At 45.8% G+C, this 25,660-nt stretch overlaps 2 protein-coding genes across 2 annotated transcripts in view; one reads left to right on the forward strand and one right to left on the reverse strand.

Annotated features, from left to right (window-relative positions):
- Window positions 1-18,348, reverse strand: part of LOC126237329 (uncharacterized) — a 386,613-nt gene extending 368,265 nt beyond the window's left edge. The window contains exon 1 of the mRNA XM_049947297.1: window positions 18,216-18,348. The gene's annotated coding sequence lies outside the window, so the exon portion shown is untranslated. The remainder of the gene's footprint in view (window positions 1-18,215) is intronic.
- Window positions 1-25,660, forward strand: part of LOC126237328 (uncharacterized) — a 190,676-nt gene that overhangs the window by 16,269 nt on the left and 148,747 nt on the right. The gene's annotated exons all lie outside the window — the stretch shown is intronic.

Here is a 25,660-nt window from a genome sequence, read left to right on the forward strand (position 1 = left end):
AATCTCCTACTTGAGTACACGTACTTCGTCCGCACCTTCTTAGAGTTAATTCGTCTGCCTGCGTTGCCGAGCTGACGAAGTGCCATTCTAAGCCGAAGGTAGTTGGTTCAAATGGTTCATATGGCTCTGAGCACTTTGGGACTTAACACATGAGGTCATCAGTCCCCTAGAACTAGGAGGTCATCGTTTTCCAAAAATCGTCATAGTACGTGAGCATGAAACGTATTCCACACTTCTGCAACAGATTGACTTCCGATATAAGCCTATAATTGTGTGCATCTGCCCCCGGACTCTTCTTGAACGCGGGAATGGCCTTCTCTTTTTTTCCCTTCGCTAAGTATCCTTCGTTGGTACAGCGACCTACGAAATATCACTGCTTGGAGGGGAGCAAACAGTCTCTGCAGAATCTCACACATATACAGATGCCGTTTACTATTCCTACCTTACCTCCGTCTCTACGCGCAAAAGTTACTTCTAAATGCTGGCCCCATAGTGGATTATGCTTTAGTGAAAACTTTCTGTGATATCTTCAATAATATAATTATTGGTGACCGCGTAACGTAGTACAATTAGTGTTACTCTGCTCCAAATTACACTTTTGGCACAGCGTGCTGTAGTGAGAGAGAGGCAGCAGACAGCTATTTCTACTCAGAGACCACTCCTAGGATGACTCTGCGCGATGTCTTCGCCGCGCCCTAGTCCCAGATAATAAGATCGCAGCTCGGCCTTATCGGCGAAATCCTCCGCGTCTAAGGCAGCCAGTCCCCCCTGTTGCCCAGCTTCGGTCGCGAACAGCCTCCATAAGGAGCAACCCCGCCCTCACCCCCTTCCTTCCCTCGTCGCCTACGTGCTTCTGCATGCTGCTCCCCTCGTTAGCTGCTGCGGTGGCCAGCAGCCTGCCGGTGCTTGGACTTAACGATCACTGCCATCTTCCTGTAAGGCAGACCGTAAAACATAAAGAGAGAGGACTTGTGGGACTCCGCCGTGTTGCCTTGTTTCTGATGATATGATAAGACCTGCGTCCTTCCCGAGCACATTGTTACCCAGCTAATTAGATTGTTATTAATATGTATTGCAAAACCTTTCTGCTTTGGGCTATAATAATTTTCTTCTTTTTCATGATGGATTTTTCTTTAAACCACACTTTATTGCAGTGTGAAATCGGGGCTCTGTTCGGTGGCGGGGGTGCGGAGGGGAGGGCGGACGTGAGATCATGGTTTGTTACTGTCTCCGCCTCCCCCCCCCCTTCTCCCAAATGTAACTTACGGTCACTCCTCCCCCCCCCCCATCCTCACTTTTAACGTGTCTCAGATAACTATGATTTTAATATTAACAACGGTAAAACATAAAATGCTTTGATATAATAATACACTGTTTAGTTACCATAGAATATTACAGTTTACAGCCACGCCGCAGACGTAAAACCGGTTACCCTCACGTCATCGAAGTTAAGCGCTGTCGCATCTGAAGCCGCGCCGTGACGGAACGCTGCGTCTCCCATACAAAAGTGGTGATCACGTTGATTTTGGCTTGTGAAGTAGTGAACGGCGTGATTCTTAGCGCCCGTACAAATTTCCCATCTTTTCACTGTCCAGCCTTGCCACTTTCCCGACTGGTGATGAAATGAAGAGGACAACACAAACACCCCGTCTCCGGGCGGAGAAAATCCCGAGCCCCGACCGGGAATCGAACCCAGGATCACGCGATACAGAGACAAAAACGCTAGCTAATAGACCATGAGCTGCGGACGAATACACGGAGTGACTGGTCTTTAAAGGAGATGGTTAGAAACCGGGCGTTAAAAAATAAACGTATCAATAAAAATAGCAACTGTCAAGTGAATAACTTATAGATATAGTCTAAAGATAAAACCCTAAAGCTTTTTGTTGGCCATTTACAAACATAACATATAGAATTATAAAAATCTTAAAGATTATCACAATTTCTTCAAAATTTCTTCTTTTTATTCAGATCTGCACCTGATTATGTAATTTAAAATTACGAAACCGATCATGTCTTTAGTAAAGGATATATAACAGTTGCAGCGGTTTTTATTCAACATATAAAATACTGTCATGTAATAATATTCATTTGTTTACATCAGTAGCCGTGCATTGCCTTACCAGAACGTTTAAGACTTTGCAATTCAGAAAATCATAAAAGCATAAATCGGAAAATTGGAGTAGTTCGTGTGTCACGCGGTTAATTTAAATCTATAACAGCAACATTAATTGAAACTTCCTGGCAGATTAAAAGTGTGCCACACCGAGACTCGAACTCGGGACCTTTGCCTTTCGCGGGCAAGTGCTCTGCCGTCTGAGCTACCGAAGCACGACTCACGCCCGGTCTCACAGCTTCACTTCTGCCAGTATCTCGTCTCCTACCTTCCAAACTTTACAGAAGCTCTCCTGCGAACCTTGCAGAACTAGCACTCCTGAAAGAAAGGATACTGCGGAGACATGGCTTAGCCACTGCCTGGGGGATGTTTCCAGAATGCGATTTTCACTCTGCAGCTGAGTGTGCGCTGATATGAGACTTCCTGGCAGATTAAAACTGTGTGCCCGACCGAGACTCGAACTCGGGACCTTTGCCTTTCGCGGGAGCATTCTGGAAGCAACATTCATTGTCTTACAATTTTGGGAAACGTCGTAGTTGGAGGAGTCTGCGGAAGACGAGCTAACACTCTACTTAGGAAGGATTAAAATGTTCACGTTGTCTGTTGTGTTATCGAGTGCATCATATGTTGGTAGCAATAGTTCCATATTAGGCGCTAGAATGCACTGTCTATTGGTTCAGCAAAATCAAAAAGTGATATCAGATCAGTCCACCTACTAGCTGAGCAAGAAAAATGGCAATATGTTTTCCATGTCTCCGTAAAGAATACTACAAGCATGCATATAGCAGTTATGTGTCACATAAGCATTGCAATTAGTTTTTAATATTCCTTTATCATCATTTTTCACTTTTAGCAAAGTTAGCATTGGCAATATCTGTTGAATATGAAGCCAGACTTATAGGAGACAGCCTAAATGACTGAGCGAATTTTTTTAGGGTTTCATAAGCACTGGACACTAATTCGTCAGCATCTTCAGTTACATTCAAAACCAACAACGAAATCAAGGTTGAAAGTTATATAGCCCGTTAACCCTAATAAAAATAAATTGTTTCCACCGTATTCCTACGCAGAGCATATGGAACGGAAATTTTTGTGCTTCCTTTTCTTGGAAGCATCAGTGGAAGGAAATGTTTTAACTGTGTGCGTTCGAGGAGGTCCTTCAATATGTCTTTTACATCTTTCGGTACTGTGATATGATAACGCAAACGACGTTTAAACGCCACAACTGAGGTCTGTTCACGAAACCGTTTTGTGCAGATATAGTTACCGCTTCCCCTCCCGTCAGCGACAGAGAAATTACAACTAACATATTTCGCCGTAAACGAATTGTTATTGACGGCTGATAGCCATGGATATTTCTTTTCCACTCTGTTTAAAACACACAGCTATTTAACTCACTTAATAGGTGAGTTAGACATTATTACTTCGATGTTAATCGTATTCGTGCAACACACTACTGATGTCGACTGTTTATGATTGATGTCTATTGTCTAGCGGTCCGCCTGCTTAGCTGGGTGGTAACGTGCTTGCCTCCTATGAACTGGACCCGGGCTCGATTCCCGGCCGGGTCGGAGATTTTCTACGCCCGTGGACTGGGTGTTGTGTTGTCCTCATCATCGGCCGCAAGTCGCCCAATGTGGCGCCGAATGAAATATGACTTGCACTTGGCGGCCGAACCTGAATGGGACATCCCGGCCAACAATGCCATACGGTCTAGCGTAATTTCCTTTGGTTCGGAGCCACAGTTAGTATTAGCTGCTTTAAATAAAGCATCGTTCATTGTTGTCGCAACCTTTCAAACCATAAAAAGTAAATTTTAATAATACATAAACCGTATTATTTAAATTTTCAATAAATGTATACAGCCAACAGGTCACATGAAGCTTATTAGAATAAGTCGATTGACTGTTTACATCTATCCTCTGCCATGCACTTCACGGTGGTTTGCAGAGTATAGATGTAGATGTTGAAGTGGATGTAGATCATTTATTGAACGTCTGTTTACAGTTGCTGCTGTCGCCAATGTTTAAGACTGTTCATATTATTTAAGTTATTCTGACAATTGACTTCGGCCACAATTTAAATAAGGTTAATTCAAACTTAATTGCACTGTCCAATAATAAATAAGTAAATTGATGATGTACCGTACTGTGCTCATGATAAACGTGTTATACGACGATTTCTTACTTCCATACATTGATCAGCGACATGTAGGCCTGACATTCAAGTAAATTCGAAAAATCAATTACACGAATGGGATAAAATAACGGAAAAATATCAAATACGAGTTCAATTTTTTATTCCGTAAATACGGAAAATCCCATATAATACGGGACGGTTGGCAGACCAGAATATCTCACTTCGTTCCACACCAAAAGCTGTAGCTGAAGTTACTTTATAAGGCATATATTTGTCTCTATTAAGAGACAGCTGTATTCGCCATTTGGTTAATGAATAAATCGTGCCAATGCTGTGACGTAGCTCTTCTGCTTATTCGCCATTGTCTTGTCGTCCAGCGCATACGACTGACCATCTGCACCATGTGTCATTTCTGGCCGCTCAGAATTAGCGACAGCGAGTGGCGCCCGTTTCCCCATATATCTCGTGGGTATTTTTAACACTAGTGTCAACTGCAGCAGCACCGGCACTGCACATGCTGTCTCTCAACGTGATCGGAAGGACTCTACGGTTGGTAACATGTAATTTATACTTGTCAATCAGTTGCAATGCGCCTGTCACATTTCAGTGGTAAACCTCTTTTGGTCTCAGCGAAAGTGAAGCGCTTCACGGTAACAACGAGCGTTGCTAACAGTAGGAAAGGTCAGAGCTGCAATGGAATATGCGTTATTATTATGTCACCCAATATGTAATACAGTTATAAAATTCAGATGCGGGCCGGCTGGGGTGACCGCGCGGTTCTAGGCGCTACAGTCTGGAAGCGCGCGACCGCTACGGTCGCAGGTTCGAATCCTGCCTCGGGCATGGATGTGTGTGATGTCCTTAGGTTAGTTAGGTTTAAGTAGTTCTAAGTTCTAGGGGACTGTTGACCACAGCAGTTAAGTCCCATAGTGCTCAGAGCCATTTGAACCATTTTTTGCAAAACTCACTGCAGAACTGAATGTCGCAGCCGCGAACCCTATCAGTAGCAAAACAATTAGAAGGTGCTCCAGAAACAGGGAACTGTAGGACGAGCTGGAATTACAAACCCATCAGTGATGAAAATGCACTTAACTGGAAACGGCAGTGCAGAAGCTATAAAAACTGGATTACGGAGCAACTGAAGAATGTCGTTTGATCGGATATTTTGTTGCACACTATTTCTAACTTGTGGTCGAGTTCACGTTCCAAGAGTGAAGCATGAGTGTGGTTCGGTGATAATTTGGGCAGCCGTATCGTGGTATTCTATGGGCCTCGTAGCTAGTCTGCAATTTCTCATTACTGCCAAAGATTATGCAACTGTTTTGGCTGATCAGGTCCATCCCATGGTACAATGTTTGTTCCCCAATTGTGATGTTGTGTTCAAAGACGATAGTCCCCTGTTCACACAGCTCGCATCGCGTAGGACTGATTTTGAGAGCACGAGGATGAATTGGCGCAACCCCTCTCGCCACCACAGGTACCAGATCTCAATATTATTGAACCTTTGTGGACTACTTTGGAGAGAACTGTGCCGAATTACTATCCACCCCCACCACCTTTACTTGAGAGTGGCACTACTTTGCAAGAGGAATAGCATAAGATACCATTGAAAACCATATAGGACCTGCTTTTACCCATTCTGAGCCGACTGGAATCAGTTTTGAATGGTAACGGTATTTCTACACTATGTTATCATGGTAATGTGTTTGTTTTACCAATCCCTTGTTCTGTTATCACTTCTCCATAGATGTCTTTTCTCACCTATTCTTATTGCTTGTTCATTTTAGACTTTATTTTTTGCATCCGTCTATAATCGCTACTATTTCTCAAGTGCTGCCTTTCCCGCAATTTACAAAACATTCTCATGCACGGAAATACATTGAAATTTACTTTAATATTTCGTTCCGAAAGAAAGAAAGGATATTGTTTAACATGCCGACGACTAAGTGGTTCAAATGTCTCTGAGCACTATGGAACTTAACATCTGAGGTCATCATTCCCCTAGAACTTAGAACTAATTAAACGTAACTAACCTAAGGACATCACACACAACCATGCCGCAGGCAGGATCCGAACCTGCGACCGTAGCGGTCGCGAGGTTCCAGACTGTAGCGCCTAGTACCGCTCGGCAGCCCTGGCCGGCGACTACGTGGACATTGGAGATGGAGCACAAGCTCCGATTAGGGAAGGTTGGGAAATAAAATCAGCCGTGTTTTTTTCAATGGAGTCATTTCGTTGAAACTTCCTGGCAGATTAAAACTGTGTGCCCGACCGAGACTCGAACTCGGGACCTTTGCCTTTCGCGGGCAAGTGCTCTACCAACTGAGCTACCGAAGCACGACTCACGCCCGGTACTCACAGTTTTACTTCTGCCAGTACCTCGTCTCCTACCTTCCAAACTTTACAGAAGCTCTCCTGCGAACCTTGCAGAACTAGCACTCCTGAAAGAAAGGATATTGCGGAGACATGGCTTAGCCACAGCCTGGGGGATGTTTCCAGAATGAGATTTTCACTCTGCAGCGGAGTGTGCGCTGATATGAAACTTCCTGGCAGATTAAAACTGTGTGCCCGACCGAGACTCGAACTCGGGACCTTTGCCTTTCGCGGGCAAGTGCTCTACCAACTGAGCTACCGAAGCACGACTCACGCCCGGTACTCACAGTTTTACTTCTGCCAGTACCTCGTCTCCTACCTTCCAAACTTTACAGAAGCTCTCCTGCGAACCTTGCAGAACTAGCACTCCTGAAAGAAAGGATATTGCGGAGACATGGCTTAGCCACAGCCTGGGGGATGTTTCCAGAATGAGATTTTCACTCTGCAGCGGAGTGTGCGCTGATATGAAACTTCCTGGCAGATTAAAACTGTGTGCCCGACCGAGACTCGAACTCGGGACCTTTGCCTTTCGCGGGCAAGTGCTCTACCAACTGAGCTACCGAAGCACGACTCACGCCCGGTACTCACAGTTTTACTTCTGCCAGTACCTCGTCTCCTACCTTCCAAACTTTACAGAAGCTCTCCTGCGAACCTTGCAGAACTAGCACTCCTGAAAGAAAGGATATTGCGGAGACATGGCTTAGCCACAGCCTGGGGGATGTTTCCAGAATGAGATTTTCACTCTGCAGCGGAGTGTGCGCTGATATGAAACTTCCTGGCAGATTAAAACTGTGTGCCCGACCGAGACTCGAACTCGGGACCTTTGCCTTTCGCGGGCAAGTGCTCTACCAACTGAGCTACCGAAGCACGACTCACGCCCGGTACTCACAGTTTTACTTCTGCCAGTACCTCGTCTCCTACCTTCCAAACTTTACAGAAGCTCTCCTGCGAACCTTGCAGAACTAGCACTCCTGAAAGAAAGGATATTGCGGAGACATGGCTTAGCCACAGCCTGGGGGATGTTTCCAGAATGAGATTTTCACTCTGCAGCGGAGTGTGCGCTGATATGAAACTTCCTGGCAGATTAAAACTGTGTGCCCGACCGAGACTCGAACTCGGGACCTTTGCCTTTCGCGGGCAAGTGCTCTACCAACTGAGCTACCGAAGCACGACTCACGCCCGGTACTCACAGTTTTACTTCTGCCAGTACCTCGTCTCCTACCTTCCAAACTTTACAGAAGCTCTCCTGCGAACCTTGCAGAACTAGCACTCCTGAAAGAAAGGATATTGCGGAGACATGGCTTAGCCACAGCCTGGGGGATGTTTCCAGAATGAGATTTTCACTCTGCAGCGGAGTGTGCGCTGATATGAAACTTCCTGGCAGATTAAAACTGTGTGCCCGACCGAGACTCGAACTCGGGACCTTTGCCTTTCGCGGGCAAGTGCTCTACCAACTGAGCTACCGAAGCACGACTCACGCCCGGTACTCACAGTTTTACTTCTGCCAGTACCTCGTCTCCTACCTTCCAAACTTTACAGAAGCTCTCCTGCGAACCCTGCAGAACTAGCACTCCTGAAAGAAAGGATATTGCGGAGACATGGCTTAGCCACAGCCTGGGGGATGTTTCCAGAATGGCAGAAGTAAAACTGTGAGTACCGGGCGTGAGTCGTGCTTCGGTAGCTCAGTTGGTAGAGCACTTGCCCGCGAAAGGCAAAGGTCCCGAGTTCGAGTCTCGGTCGGGCACACAGTTTTAATCTGCCAGGAAGTTTCATATCAGCGCACACTCCGCTGCAGAGTGAAAATCTCATTCTGGAAACATCCCCCAGGCTGTGGCTAAGCCATGTCTCCGCAATATCCTTTCTTTCAGGAGTGCTAGTTCTGCAAGGTTCGCAGGAGAGCTTCTGTAAAGTTTGGAAGGTAGGAGACGAGGTACTGGCAGAAGTAAAACTGTGAGTACCGGGCGTGAGTCGTGCTTCGGTAGCTCAGTTGGTAGAGCACTTGCCCGCGAAAGGCAAAGGTCCCGAGTTCGAGTCTCGGTCGGGCACACAGTTTTAATCGGCCAGGAAGTTTCATATCAGCGCACACTCCGCTGCAGAGTGAAAATCTCATTCTGGAAACATCCCCCAGGCTGTGGCTAAGCCATGTCTCCGCAATATCCTTTCTTTCAGGAGTGCTAGTTCTGCAAGGTTCGCAGGAGAGCTTCTGTAAAGTTTGGAAGGTAGGAGACGAGGTACTGGCAGAAGTAAAACTGTGAGTACCGGGCGTGAGTCGTGGTTCGGTAGCTCAGTTGGTAGAGCACTTGCCCGCGAAAGGCAAAGGTCCCGAGTTCGAGTCTCGGTCGGGCACACAGTTTTAATCTGCCAGGAAGTTTCATATCAGCGCACACTCCGCTGCAGAGTGAAAATCTCATTCTGGAAACATCCCCCAGGCTGTGGCTAAGCCATGTCTCCGCAATATCCTTTCTTTCAGGAGTGCTAGTTCTGCAAGGTTCGCAGGAGAGCTTCTGTAAAGTTTGGAAGGTAGGAGACGAGGTACTGGCAGAAGTAAAACTGTGAGTACCGGGCGTGAGTCGTGCTTCGGTAGCTCAGTTGGTAGAGCACTTGCCCGCGAAAGGCAAAGGTCCCGAGTTCGAGTCTCGGTCGGGCACACAGTTTTAATCTGCCAGGAAGTTTCATATCAGCGCACACTCCGCTGCAGAGTGAAAATCTCATTCTGGAAACATCCCCCAGGCTGTGGCTAAGCCATGTCTCCGCAATATCCTTTCTTTCAGGAGTGCTAGTTCTGCAAGGTTCGCAGGAGAGCTTCTGTAAAGTTTGGAAGGTAGGAGACGAGGTACTGGCAGAAGTAAAACTGTGAGTACCGGGCGTGAGTCGTGCTTCGGTAGCTCAGTTGGTAGAGCACTTGCCCGCGAAAGGCAAAGGTCCCGAGTTCGAGTCTCGGTCGGGCACACAGTTTTAATCGGCCAGGAAGTTTCATATCAGCGCACACTCCGCTGCAGAGTGAAAATCTCATTCTGGAAACATCCCCCAGGCTGTGGCTAAGCCATGTCTCCGCAATATCCTTTCTTTCAGGAGTGCTAGTTCTGCAAGGTTCGCAGGAGAGCTTCTGTAAAGTTTGGAAGGTAGGAGACGAGGTACTGGCAGAAGTAAAACTGTGAGTACCGGGCGTGAGTCGTGCTTCGGTAGCTCAGTTGGTAGAGCACTTGCCCGCGAAAGGCAAAGGTCCCGAGTTCGAGTCTCGGTCGGGCACACAGTTTTAATCTGCCAGGAAGTTTCATATCAGCGCACACTCCGCTGCAGAGTGAAAATCTCATTCTGGAAACATCCCCCAGGCTGTGGCTAAGCCATGTCTCCGCAATATCCTTTCTTTCAGGAGTGCTAGTTCTGCAAGGTTCGCAGGAGAGCTTCTGTAAAGTTTGGAAGGTAGGAGACGAGGTACTGGCAGAAGTAAAACTGTGAGTACCGGGCGTGAGTCGTGCTTCGGTAGCTCAGTTGGTAGAGCACTTGCCCGCGAAAGGCAAAGGTCCCGAGTTCGAGTCTCGGTCGGGCACACAGTTTTAATCTGCCAGGAAGTTTCATATCAGCGCACACTCCGCTGCAGAGTGAAAATCTCATTCTGGAGTCATTTCGTTATTTGCCTTCTGCCATTTAGAAAAATCGCAGAAAATCTGAATTTGTATAGCCGGACTGGGATTGGAACAGGCGTCCGTCGAATGCGAGTCCAGTGATTTACCACTGCCCCACCTCGCACTTTAAGATACGCTTTGAGTATTGCAGCAAGCTTAGAGCACAGAAGAATAGGAGTTTTAACTAAAGTACAGCAAGAGTTTCAATCTCGTCGACGTCGAGAACCTTCGATAACGTATATTAACTCAGTCGAAGCAGGGATTAAGGAGGAAATCATTTGTGTCCACGGGCCTGCAGTTGTTTACAGAAACGACGGAACACGTAAATCAACGAGGTCGAACGCAGAACGCTGCTCCTCCGAAAATAATTGCCCCGTGCCTCTCAGTATGAGAACGTTAATGTAGTAGCGGCAGGTGGGCTTTAAACTGTTTTTCTAAACAGGGCATTGCGAAATCATCGACCCTGAACTAGTCGCCTTGTGCAAGCCCTTTGTATCCAACCGGACTGTTCTATACGCTTCGGAAGTGTTTGTTCTTCCCGTCACTGTTTCTTCTTTGCGCGACTAGTGGAGGGGAGTGGAAATGGGCTGGAGATAGAGGAAGGGCAAGCTAGGCTAAAAATACTCCCACGAGCTGCTAAGCGTCACAGACCTACTACGCCTCAGGTGGCGCAATGGATGGTCAGTCATAGGTCGCTATAGGGAGTATACAACTGATATTTCTATCTCTCCAGTATTATTTTTTGAACAGAAGGTAGATAATAGACAGCCGAACAACAACAAAAAAAAAGAAAAAAAAAACGATCCGGAGATCGTGCTGGCTACGGAAGTATGGTTCAAATGGTTCAAAAAAATGGTTCAAATGGCTCTGAGCACTATGGGACTCAACATCTTAGGTCATAAGTCCCCTAGAACTTAGAACTACTTAAACCTAACTAACCTAAGGACATCACACACACCCATGCCCGAGGCAGGATTCGAACCTGCGACCGTAGCAGTCCCGCGGTTCCGGACTGCAGCGCCAGAACCGCTAGACCACCGCGGCCGGCGCTACGGAAGTACCTCAGCATCACGTAGACAACTCAGAGGCACGCGCCATGTGTGAACGAGCGTTGTCCTGTTGAAAAATGGCATGACGATACTCTCGCAGGAGAGGATGCATGATACCCGTTAGTTACAATTGTGCAGTCAGTTTCCTCAGTCACTAGCAGCCGGAATCTGAAATTGGATACACCATGACACTAGAAGTAACACTACTGTAAGAATGAGACCTCTTCCCAGTTCAGCGCCTTCAGAAGCCGATGACGATAATGAATGGAGGTGTAGAACCGAGATACATCGCTGAACACAATGCGACGCCATTTTCTGGCATCCTATGCCTCCAGGTCACAGCAACACTCAAAACACAGCCGTTTGTGTTGTGGTAATAACGGCGGACTACGCATGGGACGGTAATTCCCCTGTCCGGCTGCTGCTAGTCTCAGGCCGATGGTGCGATTTAACACAGAATGTTAAAAGGAGTCCATTACTTCTCGGATGGCAGGCGCAGATGTGACACCACATCCTCGGCACTCCACTGTTGGCACTGCACACAGCAGGTAATGATCTCTAGGAATTATCCAAACCCAAATCCTGCCATCGGATTGCTACACGGTATAACCTGTAATATGGCCAGTGCTAGTTTACCTCCTGATCCTTGTCCAATTGAGATTGTGTCTCTGACGAGCCCGATATTTACGAGACGTTAAGCTCTAACCTTCCTTCCTGAAATATGATAGTATTACGTGATATCTTATCGGGAAACGGTAAGTAGCATAACAACATTTTATCGCTGATATTTAATGCTTAAGACTGAAATTCAAGGCTTCTGGAACACGCGGCATCTCTGTGTACACAAACACAAACACAATTTCATTTATTTGTTTGTATGAAAAGCGGTACACACTTGTGAAGTGGCTCTGGTTGTTATGACCAGTGTTCATACCTGTTTGCGGAAATCGTAATATTTTTCTTGGAATTACACGCTGAAATTTACAATGAAATTTTAAAATGTGTGCATTTCTCTGTGGCATTCGCCTAGAAATTATGCAAGGGATTTCCTCAGATTACAAACTGCGTAGTCAAGAGTGTACGCAATCTAAATCTTCAGATTAAGAATATATAATTCTCACCATACATGTAACGGGAGGGGGGGGGGGAGAAATGGCCTCCTCGGGGTAAAAATCAACCCCTCCCCCCTTCCGGAAATCAAAAAATTGTTATAGTGTCCCCCTCCCCGCAGGAACAAATCCTCCCCACAAATTTTATCCCCCCAGAAAAACATTTAAACATTTTTAGCTATTACATTTATGCTCTTTTTCCATATGATAGTATGTTTCGTTTACTATGGCTGGCAGGTGCGCCAACACCTCGAAGATGAAAGAGCTCACTGCGCTGGGGAAGTAGGGTTAATTCTAAAAATTCTCAAATATGTCAAAGTGTTTCAATTCCAATATCTTTGAAGCTGCCAGATAAGTCGAAAAGATAGTTCGCTTCTTTTACATCCCTAACACTGCCCAACACATATTCACCTTTTTTATGCTACGTTAGGGGCATTTTTCAATCTGGTTCCCAGTTTTTTCTCTACCATAATTTTGACATTAGAACGCCACAGCTTTGCAACTGATGTAGATTGTTGTTGACTCAGACGACGACTGAACCCGTATAGTTTCTTCTATTGTGTTTCGAGCCGTGTTGCTTGTATGGTAGAAACGGCTAAGGCTTTCACAAAACAACAGGACGACCATTAATGACGTATATTTGGATCTGTTCCCACACGTTCGAAACATTGAAGCAGCACGCGTAAAAAAACTCACAAAACATGTATTTTTTGCACACAAAATACGAATGAAGGCAGCTTTTTGAAAGCGTGTTTTCAATTTTATCGTAACAACGTATTTTTTGTTTATTTGATTCACTTTAAACCGTTTCCGCTCATTCACTTCACGTAAGAACGAATTTTACGAGCCACATTTAGCTCTACATTTAGCTTGACTTTACACCATCACATCTCGATAACGGATAAACATTATTGGATAAAAAGATTTAGTTTTAACTTTGTTCATTTGTCTACCATCGTCCAAAGTTTGAACCGATTAGCAGGGGTTTGAAACACAGAAGCGGCGCGAGTAAAAACCTCCCAGAAAAACTTGTTTTTTGCACGTAGAATGCAAACGCAGCAACGTTTTTTCAAACGGTTACGACTGACCTTGGACCAAGGTCCAGTACACTGGTGGACAACATTTGAACGATTACCCGCTCCAGTACAGAGTTATTTAAGGGTGACTGTTTTTGCACGTAAAATCCGAACGAGAGCAACTGTTTTGACCAGACCCCATTTTCTTAGTTCAAATAGGAGCCCCCACCCCCTAAACCGCGATTCTGCGCGCAACGTATGTACAGACTTTGGTCTGTAACCGAAGGCAATAGACGTATGTATGAGCGACGATGCTGCAACTGATAATACACTACTGGCCATTAAAATTGCTACACCACGAAGATGACGTGCTACTGACGCGAAATTCAACGGACAGAAATGCTGTGATATGCAAATGATTAGCTTTTCAGAGCATTCACACAAGTTTGGCGCCGGTGGCGACACCTACAACATGCTCACATGAGGAAAGTTTCCAACCCATTTCTCATACACAAACAGCAGTTGACCGGCTTTGCCTGGTGAAACGTAGTTGTGACGCCTCACGTAAGGAGGAGAAATGCATACCATCACGTTTCCGACTTTGATAAAGGTCGATTTGTAGGCTATCGCGATTGCGGATTATCGTATCGCGACCTTGCAGCTCGCGTTGGTCGAGATCCAATGACTTTTAGCAGAATATGGAATCGGTGGGTTCAGGAGGGTAATACGGAACACCGTGCTGGATCCCAATTGCCTCGTATACTAGCAGTCGAGATGACAGGCATCTTATCCGCATGGCTGTAACGGATCGTGCAGCCACGTCTCGATCCCGGAGTCAACAGATGGGGACGTTTGCAAGACAACAACCATCTGCACGAACAGTTCGACGACGTTTGCAGCAGCAAGGTACTATCAGCTCGGAGACCGTGGCTGCGGTTACCCTTGACGCTACATCACAGACAGGAGCGCCTGCGATGGTGTACTCAACGACGAACCTGGGTCCACGAATGGAAAAACGTCATTTTTCGGATGACTCCAGGTTCTGTTTACAGCATCATGATGGTCGCATCCGTGTTTGGCGACATTGTGGTGAACGCACATTGGAAGCGTGTATTTGTCATCGCCATACTGGCGTATCACTCGGCGTGATGGTATGGGGTGCCATTGTTTACACATCTCGGTCACCTCTTGTTCGCATTGACGGCACTTTGAACAGTGGACGTTACATTTCAGATGCGTTACGACCCGTGACTCTACCCTTCATTCGATACCTGCGAAACCCTACATTTCAGCAGGATAATGCACGACCGCGTGTTGCAGGTCCTGTACGGGCCTTTCCGGATACAGAAAATGTTCGACTGCTGTCCTGGACAGTACATTCTCCAGATCTCTCATCAACTGAAAACGTCTCGTCAATGGTGGCCGAGCAACTGGCTCGTTACAATAGGCCAGTCACTACTCTTGACGAACTGTGGTATCGTGTTGAAGCTGCATGGGCAACTGTACCTGAACACGCCATCCAAGCTCTGTTTGACTCAATGCCTAGGCGTATCAAGGCCTTTATTACGACCAGAGGTGGTTGTTCTGGGTACTGATTTCTCAGAACCTGTGCACCCAAATTGCGGGAAAATGTAATTATATGTCGGTTCTAGTATAATATATTTGTCCAATGAATACCTGTTTATTATCTGAATTTCTTCTTGGTGTAGCAATTTTAATGGCCAGTATTGTAATTACGAGACGCCGAGGAAGCTTCCGTTAATCTGATGTGTCAGACACTCGAAGACGGCCACTGGAACCAAACTGGATATCGATAATTAAATTCACATTACAGAAGCTTTGGTGGTTTCGCGATGCCGTTTTTTATCAGTTGAACTACACTCCTGGAAATGGAAAAAAGAACACATTGACACCGGTGTGTCAGACCCACCATACTTGCTCCGGACACTGCGAGAGGGCTGTACAAGCAATGATCACACGCACGGCACAGCGGACACACCAGGAACCGCGGTGTTGGCCGTCGAATGGCGCTAGCTGCGCAGCATTTGTGCACCGCCGCCGTCAGTGTCAGCCTGTTTGCCGTGGCATACGGAGCTCCATCGCAGTCTTTAACACTGGTAGCATGCCGCGACAGCGTGGACGTGAACCGTATGTGCAGTTGACGGACTTTGAGCGAGGGCGTATAGTGGGCATGCGGGAGGCCGGGTGGACGTACCGCCGAATTGCTAAACACGTGGGGCGTGAGGTCTCCACAGTACATGGATGTTGTCGCCAGTGGTCGGCGGAAGGTGCACGTGCCCGTCGACCTGGGACCGGACCGCAGCGACGCACGGATGCACGCCAAGACCGTAGGATCCTACGCAGTGCCGTAGGGGACCGCACCGCCACTTCCCAGCAAATTAGGGACACTGTTGCTCCTGGGGTATCGGCGAGGACCATTCGCAACCGTCTCCATGAAGCTGGGCTACGGTCCCGCACACCGTTAGGCCGTCTTCCGCTCACGCCCCAACATCGTGCAGCCCGCCTCCAGTGGTGTCGCGACAGGCGTGAATGGAGGGACGAATGGAGACGTGTCGTCTTCAGCGATGAGAGTCGCTTCTGCCTTGGTGCCAATGATGGTCGTATGCGTGTTTGGCGCCGTGCAGGTGAGCGCCACAATCAGGACTGCATACGACCGAGGCACACAGGGCCAACACGCGGCATCATGGTGTGGGGAGCGATCTCCTACACTGGCCGTACACCACTGGTGATCGTCGAGGGGACACTGAATAGTGCACGGTACATCCAAACCGTCATCGAACCCATCGTTCTACCATTCCTAGACCGGCAAGGGAACTTGCTGTTCCAACAGGACAATGCACGTCCGCATGTATCCCGTGCCACCCAACGTGCTCTAGAAGGTGTAAGTCAACTACCCTGGCCAGCAAGATCTCCGGATCTGTCCCCCATTGAGCATGTTTGGGACTGGATGAAGCGTCGTCTCACGCGGTCTGCACGTCCAGCACGAACGCTGGTCCAACTGAGGCGCCAGGTGGAAATGGCATGGCAAGCCGTTCCACAGGACTACATCCAGCATCTCTACGATCGTCTCCATGGGAGAATAGCAGCCTGCATTGCTGCGAAAGGTGGATATACACTGTACTAGTGCAGACATTGTGCATGCTCTTTTGCCTGTGTCTATGTGCCTGTGGTTCTGTCAGTGTGATCATGTGATGTATCTGACCCCAGGAATGTGTCAATAAAGTTTCCCCTTCCTGGGACAATGAATTCACGGTGTTCTTATTTCAATTTCCAGGAGTGTATGATGCTGGTTTCATTATGTACACCGAAGACAGATGACAAACAAAAACACGATTCGCGTGTTATTAACGCTCCGATGCAGCAGATAGACTGCCACAGTAAGAAGCAGTTGGCGTTCCCTCTTCTTTCGCGAGTCCATCAGACTGTTCGGCTAGGTAGTTTGCCCTTGGCTGGTCGTAAAACGCCGCCCGGTTTTTATCGCGCTGTTACTTGGCTGCAGTCGCTTTGTGGCTAGCCACGAGCTGCAGGCGTTCATTGAGGGAGCCATGTGTTTACAGAGGGTACGCGCAGTTCAGCGCCTGCCCGAATATATGGTGTTTGTGTGTGAATGTGTGTGTGTGTGTGCGTGTGTGTGTGTGTGTGTGAGGGAAAAAGAATCAATGGAATTCTGAGAGACTCTCGGCAGACTTGAACCGTTCGATGACGGAAAGAAATGTTCTGAATCATTTTGTTACAAACGACTCAGAGATTCTGCGCCAGAAACATTCGATTGAAGTCGTGTAAGGAAAGGTGGACTACTGCACACTGAATTGCTGTAATGTTCGTTTCTCAGTTACTCCCAAGGAACTCGACGAAATCTACTACGTTACTGTCGATGGGTCCTTGGACTCAAGGTCTGTTTCATATCGCCTGATAGACCGTGTGACGCAGTGTAACGTGCGGTTTACAGCCTGTCACGTAGCTATGAATTCATCATTTGAACAAAAGCAATGGTATGTTTTTCAATGTCATAGAAAATGACAGAAGGATCCATACACGAACACGCATGTTTTGTACAGCAGCTTTGAATACCGAGGCTTCGGTTTCTTCTTTTAATCACTTCAGTGAAAAGTAGCACTTTGTCAACTTTTCTTGCAGCGACATGCTTCGAGGTAACAGCGGCATTAGTGTGAAAAGCACTTAATATCGAACATAGTGCGTCGTTGCTATCAAAGTCGTTTGATATTATATTCCAGTACCAAAATTTCGCGTGTTACAGCGAGTGTTTATAGTATTATTGAGGTTATAGCACAATGATACACATGGCACGGAAAAGTGACGAAAGACGCTACGAAGGTATCTTCAGGGGCGCCAAGATCTAGCAACTCTACAGTATTATTGATAAAACTGTAATTCAAAGCTGAACTTGGAGTGATCAGTAACAAGTGACATGTTGAAACTTCTTTATTTAAATGAGTTTGTCTGTACTTAAACTGCTGAATGACCGAGACCCACTATATCCTAGCGCACTGCAATTTGACTGCTCAAAAAAAAGATAATCTGACTTCAAATAATTAATTCAAATGAATGGCCATGACTAAAAAGAAATCCTAACAATAACCTATACATTTCATTAAACACTTACCTACAAAAATCTTCATTACGCGAACTACAGCATACAGCGAGAGGCAATACTGCCAGCTAAATAAAAGCCCCTAACTACTAATGGGCATGTGGTTAGCAAAAGGAAAGATTTTGTTGCAAGCCAAATAATGTATTTTTTTTACCTTAATAATGTGACATCCCGGTCAGACACGAATATAAATCGAACATCGAACACGCACAGATCGTTAGCCTACGCTAACAGTTCAGACGTCCACCCTCCATCAATGCTAACCTCTTACATCTAACATCCATCACTGCTGGCTGTTCACCTCCAACTGTACTTCCATCCCTGCCAGAGACAACTTCCAACGAGTCCGACCAGCCACAGAGTTTCTTACAAAGAAAGTGCAGTCAGAGATCCAATGCAAAGCGCTACACAGTTCTGCCAACACAGAAGCAGCCCAAATACAATGTCAACTCAAACATTTCATTTGCGGCCGTAAAAACTAGTAGGGGCAGAGAATTTCTGGAACACAGAATTTTTTTGGTTGGTGCTCCATCTAGTGACTGATTTTTAGAATTACATGAAGAAATGCGCATTAGAAACTGCCATTTTCCACAGTATCTGATGTTGTTAGACACGAAGTGTGTTTTGTGCAGAATTTGTATATAATTTGCGTTCTACACTTTTACGTCCGTTATAATACAGGGTGGCTCACTAACTACTGCCACCTGGATTAACTCCGAAAGTATGATAGTAGCTGAAAAGTTTGTGGGACAAATGTCGCGTGGGACAACAGGGGCCATAATACGACGTTGGTTTCTTGTTGCTAGGTGGGCTCGCGTCAGAGTTATGAAGTTCAACTTTTTTTTTTAATGGGACGCTGTAGTTTGGTACTTTTGTATGATAGCGGCTGTCGAGTCGAATCCAATCATGTGTAACAGTAAGGTCTTTGAACGTCAACGATGGTCACAAAGGTAGTATGAACGTCCATCTACAGAAGGTGTTCGAAGTGATGACCATCGGTATCAATGCAGTGCTGCAATCGTCTTATCATGGATTTACTGGTATTCCTTATCACTTCGGCACTTATCGAAGCACATGCTCTGTCACTTCTCTCTCGTATATCATGCAAGTAGAAAATATTCGCTGAATACAGCGTATCCATCTAACGTGCCACTGACATGTAAACACCATTCGACGGTTTCGCAATACGACGCTAGTAGGAAGGGTAAGACTAGTATCGTCGAATCAAGCAATGTGAATGATGTATTCCTTCGAAGAACAAGTCGATATGCTTCTCATGTACGGAGAATGCCAACGAAATTCAGTGAGAGCTAGAGACTTATACGCTGAAGATATCCTGAACGTACTCACCCTACACGTCGTACATTTAAACATGTGTATGATAAATTGAGAACAACTGGAACTTAAACGCATCTGAAACATATCCGGCAAAGGAAAGTTATTAACGAGGAAACGGAAATTGGTACTCTTGCCACTGTTTCGAGATCGTTGTGTTAGTTCGCGTCAAATTTCAAGGGAATTTGGCATAAGCCTGAGTAGTGTAGTTTGTGTTCTGCATCGCCATAAATATCATCCTTACCATATCAATATCCACAGAGAATTAACTGGTACGGATTGTATGCGTCGCACTGAATTCTGCCGATAGGCTCAACTTCAGATCCAAAGGGATGACACATTTATTAATTTGATTTTATTTACTGACGAGGCTACATTCACTAACCGTGGAAATGTTAATTTACATAACATGCATTATTGGGCAATTGAAAATCCATGTTGGCTGCGGCACGTTGCACACCAAAAACCGTGGTCTGTGAATGTATGGTCTGTCAATGTATGGTGTGGGATTCTGGGGGACAGAATTATAGGCCCCTATTTCATCGAAGGAAATCTTAACAGTAAGAAGTACACCACATTCCTGCAAGAAACATTAGGTCTGTTATTGGAAGAAATACCTTTAATAAGAAGGAACAGAATGTGGCATTAACACGATGGGTGTTTGGAACATTTTTTGCTGATGGCTAGAAATGAGTTGCAGAGACAATTCCAAAATCTTTGGACTGAACGCGGAGGAGATGTGTCGTGGCCCTCGTTCGCTAGACTTGACGCCTCTGGATTTTTTCTTGTGGGGATTCGTAAAAGACATTGTTTATAAAGATGTTCCAATTACGCATTAAGATATGCGGAGAGAATTGTCAGAGCATGTGCTTCGATAAGTACTGATGTGATAAGGAATACCACTCAATCTATGATAAGAACTGCAGCACTGCATTGATACCAATGGTCATCACTTCGAACACATTCTGTAAATGGACGTTCATACCACCTTTGAGACCATCGTTGACCTTCAAAGACCTTACTGTTTCACATCACTGGATTCGACTCGATAGTCGCTATCAGAAAATAAGTACCAAACTACAGCATCCCATTAAAAAAAAATAAAGTTTACCTTCATATCTCTGAAGTGACCCGACCTAGCAACAAAAAACTAACGTCATATTATGGTCCCCGTTGTCCCATGCAACTTTTGTCCCACAAACTTTTCAGCTCCTATCATACTTTCGGAGTTATTCTTGGTGGCAATAGTTAGTGACTCACCCTTGCTATTAAATCTGTTTGGAATATATTGTTAATTCTTCAGGTACAGAATTCTACTGTGTGTAACACGCTAAAATTTTAGAACTAGTTACGTAACACGTAGACAGTTAAGTCATACTTCGTCGGTCGTGCACTATCTTGTATCTTGAAACAGAAGGTGTTTTAATGTGGAACATGTGATTCCTGCAAATGAACTTAATTTCTTTAATGTATTATTTTAACTGTCTTGAAAGTGTGACTCTGCATTACTTTCCAGTAGCTTCTATTTCAAAATGTATTTAATTGTAACTTTTTTTATAAAACTTCAGCATAATTTGATTTCGCTTACTGATTTTTGGTGTGTAGTAGACTAATAATGTAAAAGATAGACTATTTTCTTGATTGAAATGCTTTAAATTTAAATGGAATATGTGTTCCTAGGGTCATGAGCATTTTGTACCTTGGAACACGTTTTCACATTTGGAAAAACCTTAATTTGCCGGACGAATATTTTTATTTTCAGAAACAGACAGCAGCACATATAAAGTGAATGTCATCATTGAAAAGTACACCAACATAAAACACACTCTCACATACAAGAAAAAATGGTTCAGGTGCGTCCGGAACTTTGAACCCGGAAAACCTGGAAACCGTGGGGAAATCTTTTCAGGAAGCAAAGTCTCCACCATGTTAATACAATGAACTCCAATTCAGGAGATGATCTGGAATCTCCTGCCTCCTATATTGATTCACTGTATAACGTGACCAAACGAAGTGGGTATCTGGGATTTGGCGGGAATCAGATGAAGCTATTAATTTCTTTTTTTTTTTTTTTGACAGTAGATAAAAGAGCGAACACTAAGTAAACCCCTACAGTTTATATTTATCTCTCAGCTGAAATTGACTCAGTTCTCCAAGAGCAGTCACAGCGCTTCCCATATTTTGTCAGTGAACTGGCTACGCCTTAAAGCATAATTACCAAACATCAGCTGAGCAGATAAGCGTTACCGGCAACTAGGAAACAGCATAGGTCACACTCATCTATAGAAAGAACACCGGTACTGATTCACGTAACACGTATTCAAGAATACTGCACAGAAGAAATCAGATCGATTCGGCGTTCATAGTCCTTCAGTTTTCCATTGAGAGCTGCACCGTCACGCATCGAAAAAAAAATTGATTTGTATGGGATGTGTAACTGGGTTTTTTTATTGTGTAGAAAAAGCGTCCTGACAGAGCTTTATTCAGGATAGTCATCCATAGACACAGATGTACCCCAGGAAGATGGACAGGACCACTGCTGTTCTAGTTGCACATACTGCTGTATGGAAACAGTGACACACGAAGACCGAGAAATGTGATCACAGTGGCCGGCCGCGGTGGCCGAGCGGTTCTAGACGCTACAGTCTGGAACCGCGCGACCGCTACGGACGCTGGTTCGAATCCTGACTCGGGCATGGATGTGTGTGATGTCCTTAGGTTAGTTAGGTTTAAGTAGTTCTAAGTTCTAGGGGACTGATGACCTCAGAAGTTAAGTCCCATAGTGCTCGAGCCATTTGAACCTTTTTTTGTGATCACGGTGAAATTTGTTCGACCCCCCACCAGGTTAGCCGAGAGCGCTAATGCGCTGCTTCCTGGACTAGGGTAGGCGCGCCAGCCCCAGGTCTCATCTGCCCGGCGGATTACCTATGTTGGCTAGCCTTGGTGTGGTTTTTAGGTGGTTTTCCACATCCTGCTAGGTGAATACCGGGCTGGTCCCCATGTTGCACCTCAGTTACACGACTCGCAGACATCTGACCACGTTCGCATTATTTCATGGATTACACTAGACGCAGACAGCTGGGGTACACTAATTCCATCCCGGGGGGTTCGGGGCGGCGGCAGGAAGGGCATTCGGCCACCCCTTCTAACTAATCTTGCCAAATCCGTTCCTAACCGTGCCGACCCTGCGACACTGCAGGACAGGGCACCAGCAAAAGAAAGCAAGCAAGAAAGAAAGAGAGTGAAATTTGTTCGACCGATTAGGGACACGACACTACACAAATGATAAGCATTATAGACCTGTACATGCACTGTGGACTGTACACTGTGGACTACGGAAATTCAGTACGGAGCAGCAACACCACGTGTTGCAGTCAGAGCCGCTAGACGTCGCGACATGGAATCAAAGAGCACCTGAATACACTGCTGGGGAGTACACTGCCACGCGTTTTGTAGACACGTCCACAAAGCTTCAATTGTGGCTGCAGTATGACCTGAACGAACAAGTTGCTGCCTGACCATATCCCAGACATATTCGATGGGCGTCATGTCAGGCAAACAGGTAGACCAGGGAAGCAGTGATAACCTCCCCTTGTGAAGAAGGTTTGCACATTCCTCACCACATGCGGCCGGACATTGTCCTGCTGAAGTCTGGAATGTGGAACGGCCTACAGGAGGGGGAGTGCCTCGGGTTGTAAAAAACTCCCTGATATTGCGGTAGATGTTCAAATTGCCCCCAACATTTACGAGACGAGATCCTGTGTTACACGCAATGGCCCCCCAAACCATCACAATTGGCGTTTGTCTGCTATTCCGTTCAGGAATATAGACTGCCCGATTGAGTTCACCACGGAAGCGTTGAATTCGTATGTGGACATCACTGTAGGACTACTTGAAATGGTACTCGTCCGAAAAACTACATTTTGTCACTCAGGACGCCAGTGTCAGCATTCACATGTCCACTGCAGTCTGCACCGTTGGTGGGTTCTGGTCAGTGGAATCAGACGCAGAAGAGGGCATTGAACCGTCGACTCAGATATGTCCATACATGTGGCAGTGCTCCAACGTTGCGCCAACAGTGTGGGCGGAGGTGTTCTGTGCTTTACGGCCAAGCGGACAAGATGGCGGTCATCTCACGCTGTGGTCACAATGTGTCATCCAGTACACTGCTGTGTACGGCCCGCTTCTCTCCACTGGTCTCATATACACCTCACTGTTGAAGCAGCGTGGCCTAGGCGAGCTGCAGTGTTACTCCCGGCGACGAATCATTCTGCCGCGTTCCAACACACTCACATGTCGACATTCCAGCCTGTATGTATGCGAAGCACAGCGGCACTTGATTACACATTTCCACTTTTAATGACGGCCCCGCAACGACTGGGTGTTATGTAATACTGACCTGTCTGGTCACGCTAGAAGGCACTGTTGGTCCTACGTGCACGCCACCTCTCTTCCATTTAAATCACTTGTTATGGTTCTGCTTTCTACACGTCCTCTTATCGTGCTGTGTTGCAGACCATTGCTTCTGAATGTTTCACTTTCTACAAACAGTAGTTTATTAATGTTCTAGTGGGTATTATTAGTTTCATTCTCAGACGTTTTCGGGTGATGCGGGTATCTACCGAAAACTGCAGTCCAGAAATAATTTTTACAATGTCCGACCGAATAAGGACAAAATATAACATTTGCGCAATTTGGTAAACTAGCCGTTCATGTAGAGAAGTGAAAGGCTGTGCATTTCATGAAATGTGAAAATGTGGCAGCCTTTGACTGCAGGGTTAATGAGTCATAGACTAAGTCAATCAAGTCAAACAAATCCTTGGAAGTAATAATGAGTTGAGAGTAAAGGGCAACCGAGCGGTTCTAGGCACTTCAGTCCGGAACCGCGTGACTGCTACGGTCGCAGGTCCGAATCCCGCCTCGGGCATGGATGTGTGTGATGTCCTTAGGTTAGTTAGGTATAAGTAGTTCTAAGTCTAGGGGACTGATGACCTCAGATGTTAAGTCCCATAGTGCTTGGAGCCATTTTTTTGAAGGACAATGATAAAATGCTATCAGTTATAGGTAAATCAAATTACAGGGTTCAATTTAATTACGGGATACTGGGAAACTGCAGGTTGCCAACGAAGATGATTTCACACAAAACGCACGATCTGTAGTGGAATGCTTGTCAAGATTTTGCCGATCCGTGTCAGTTCGGACTAACAAACGACGTGTACAAAGACACGCAGTGCGATTGGTTACAGAATTGTTCGTCGGTAGGGAGAGTTTAGTGGAAATGCTGTCCTCTGTCAAGTGTTAAGGTGCGTTTACACTATGCGTAACCTGCCTAGCAAAATAGTTGCTCGAGTCTCTTTCGTGAGATACCTGTTTCGTGCCCTTATTTACAGAGAGCGAAACGTTGCATGAAACAGCCACGAATTTTGTAGGCCAACCACCACAAAAGCATGCCAGAATGGCTCTCGCCCGCTGCTGAATCTCCCTATCATCACCAAGACAGTGGTTTACCTCTAATAACTTCGTATAGAATTGTCGTTAAACTGTTACAGTTACCCTCAGTTATAGCGACGTGCCGACATCGTGGGAAATAAAATATACATTATCGATCATTCATAGGAATGGCATGATGGCTTAGTTGGTCTAATGTTGGTACAGTGCCTTATTTTACCGATCAAAGCGACAAAGTTTGTACCAACCAAACCATTTGCCCTTCATGCCAGCATTAAGGCTGATGATTGTTTTCTTCCTTTCTTTCTTTAATATTAATAGCGTTCATCTCACGCGATCACACACATGAAGATAGTATTCGAGCTCATTTACACATTGTCATCTATTCATTAAGGATTAGAACTGCTTACTGAACAGATATTTGCTCATGGCATTTGAAAACTGTCATACCAGCCTATGTGTGCATCCAGCCTTTGTAGCCAGTTAATACGCTTAACTCACATGTGGGCAACTCGCCATAAACATCAATCTCACGGAAGCTACAGTTTTGACTTGAAGCGCTATGAGCGGTGCTTTCTCGTGTAGAGACGTCCCGCGAGTTTAAATACGTGAATCAGGCCTGTTGCTCACCAAAGGTTGCCCATTCCTGGCGTGACTGATAGACGAAGCTCGAGATGCTAGGTTGATGCTGTTATGTACACACGCCTTTTGGAAAATGTACAGCAACTACAAAAATTTACTGATGACCTGGGACTGCAGCATTTCAGTCACCATTACAACAAAATTACAGCAAAATTAGAAAACAGCTTCATAAGT

The sequence above is a fragment of the Schistocerca nitens genome, chromosome 2 (assembly GCF_023898315.1).
Source record: "Schistocerca nitens isolate TAMUIC-IGC-003100 chromosome 2, iqSchNite1.1, whole genome shotgun sequence".
NCBI classification, from domain to species: domain Eukaryota; kingdom Metazoa; phylum Arthropoda; class Insecta; order Orthoptera; family Acrididae; genus Schistocerca; species Schistocerca nitens.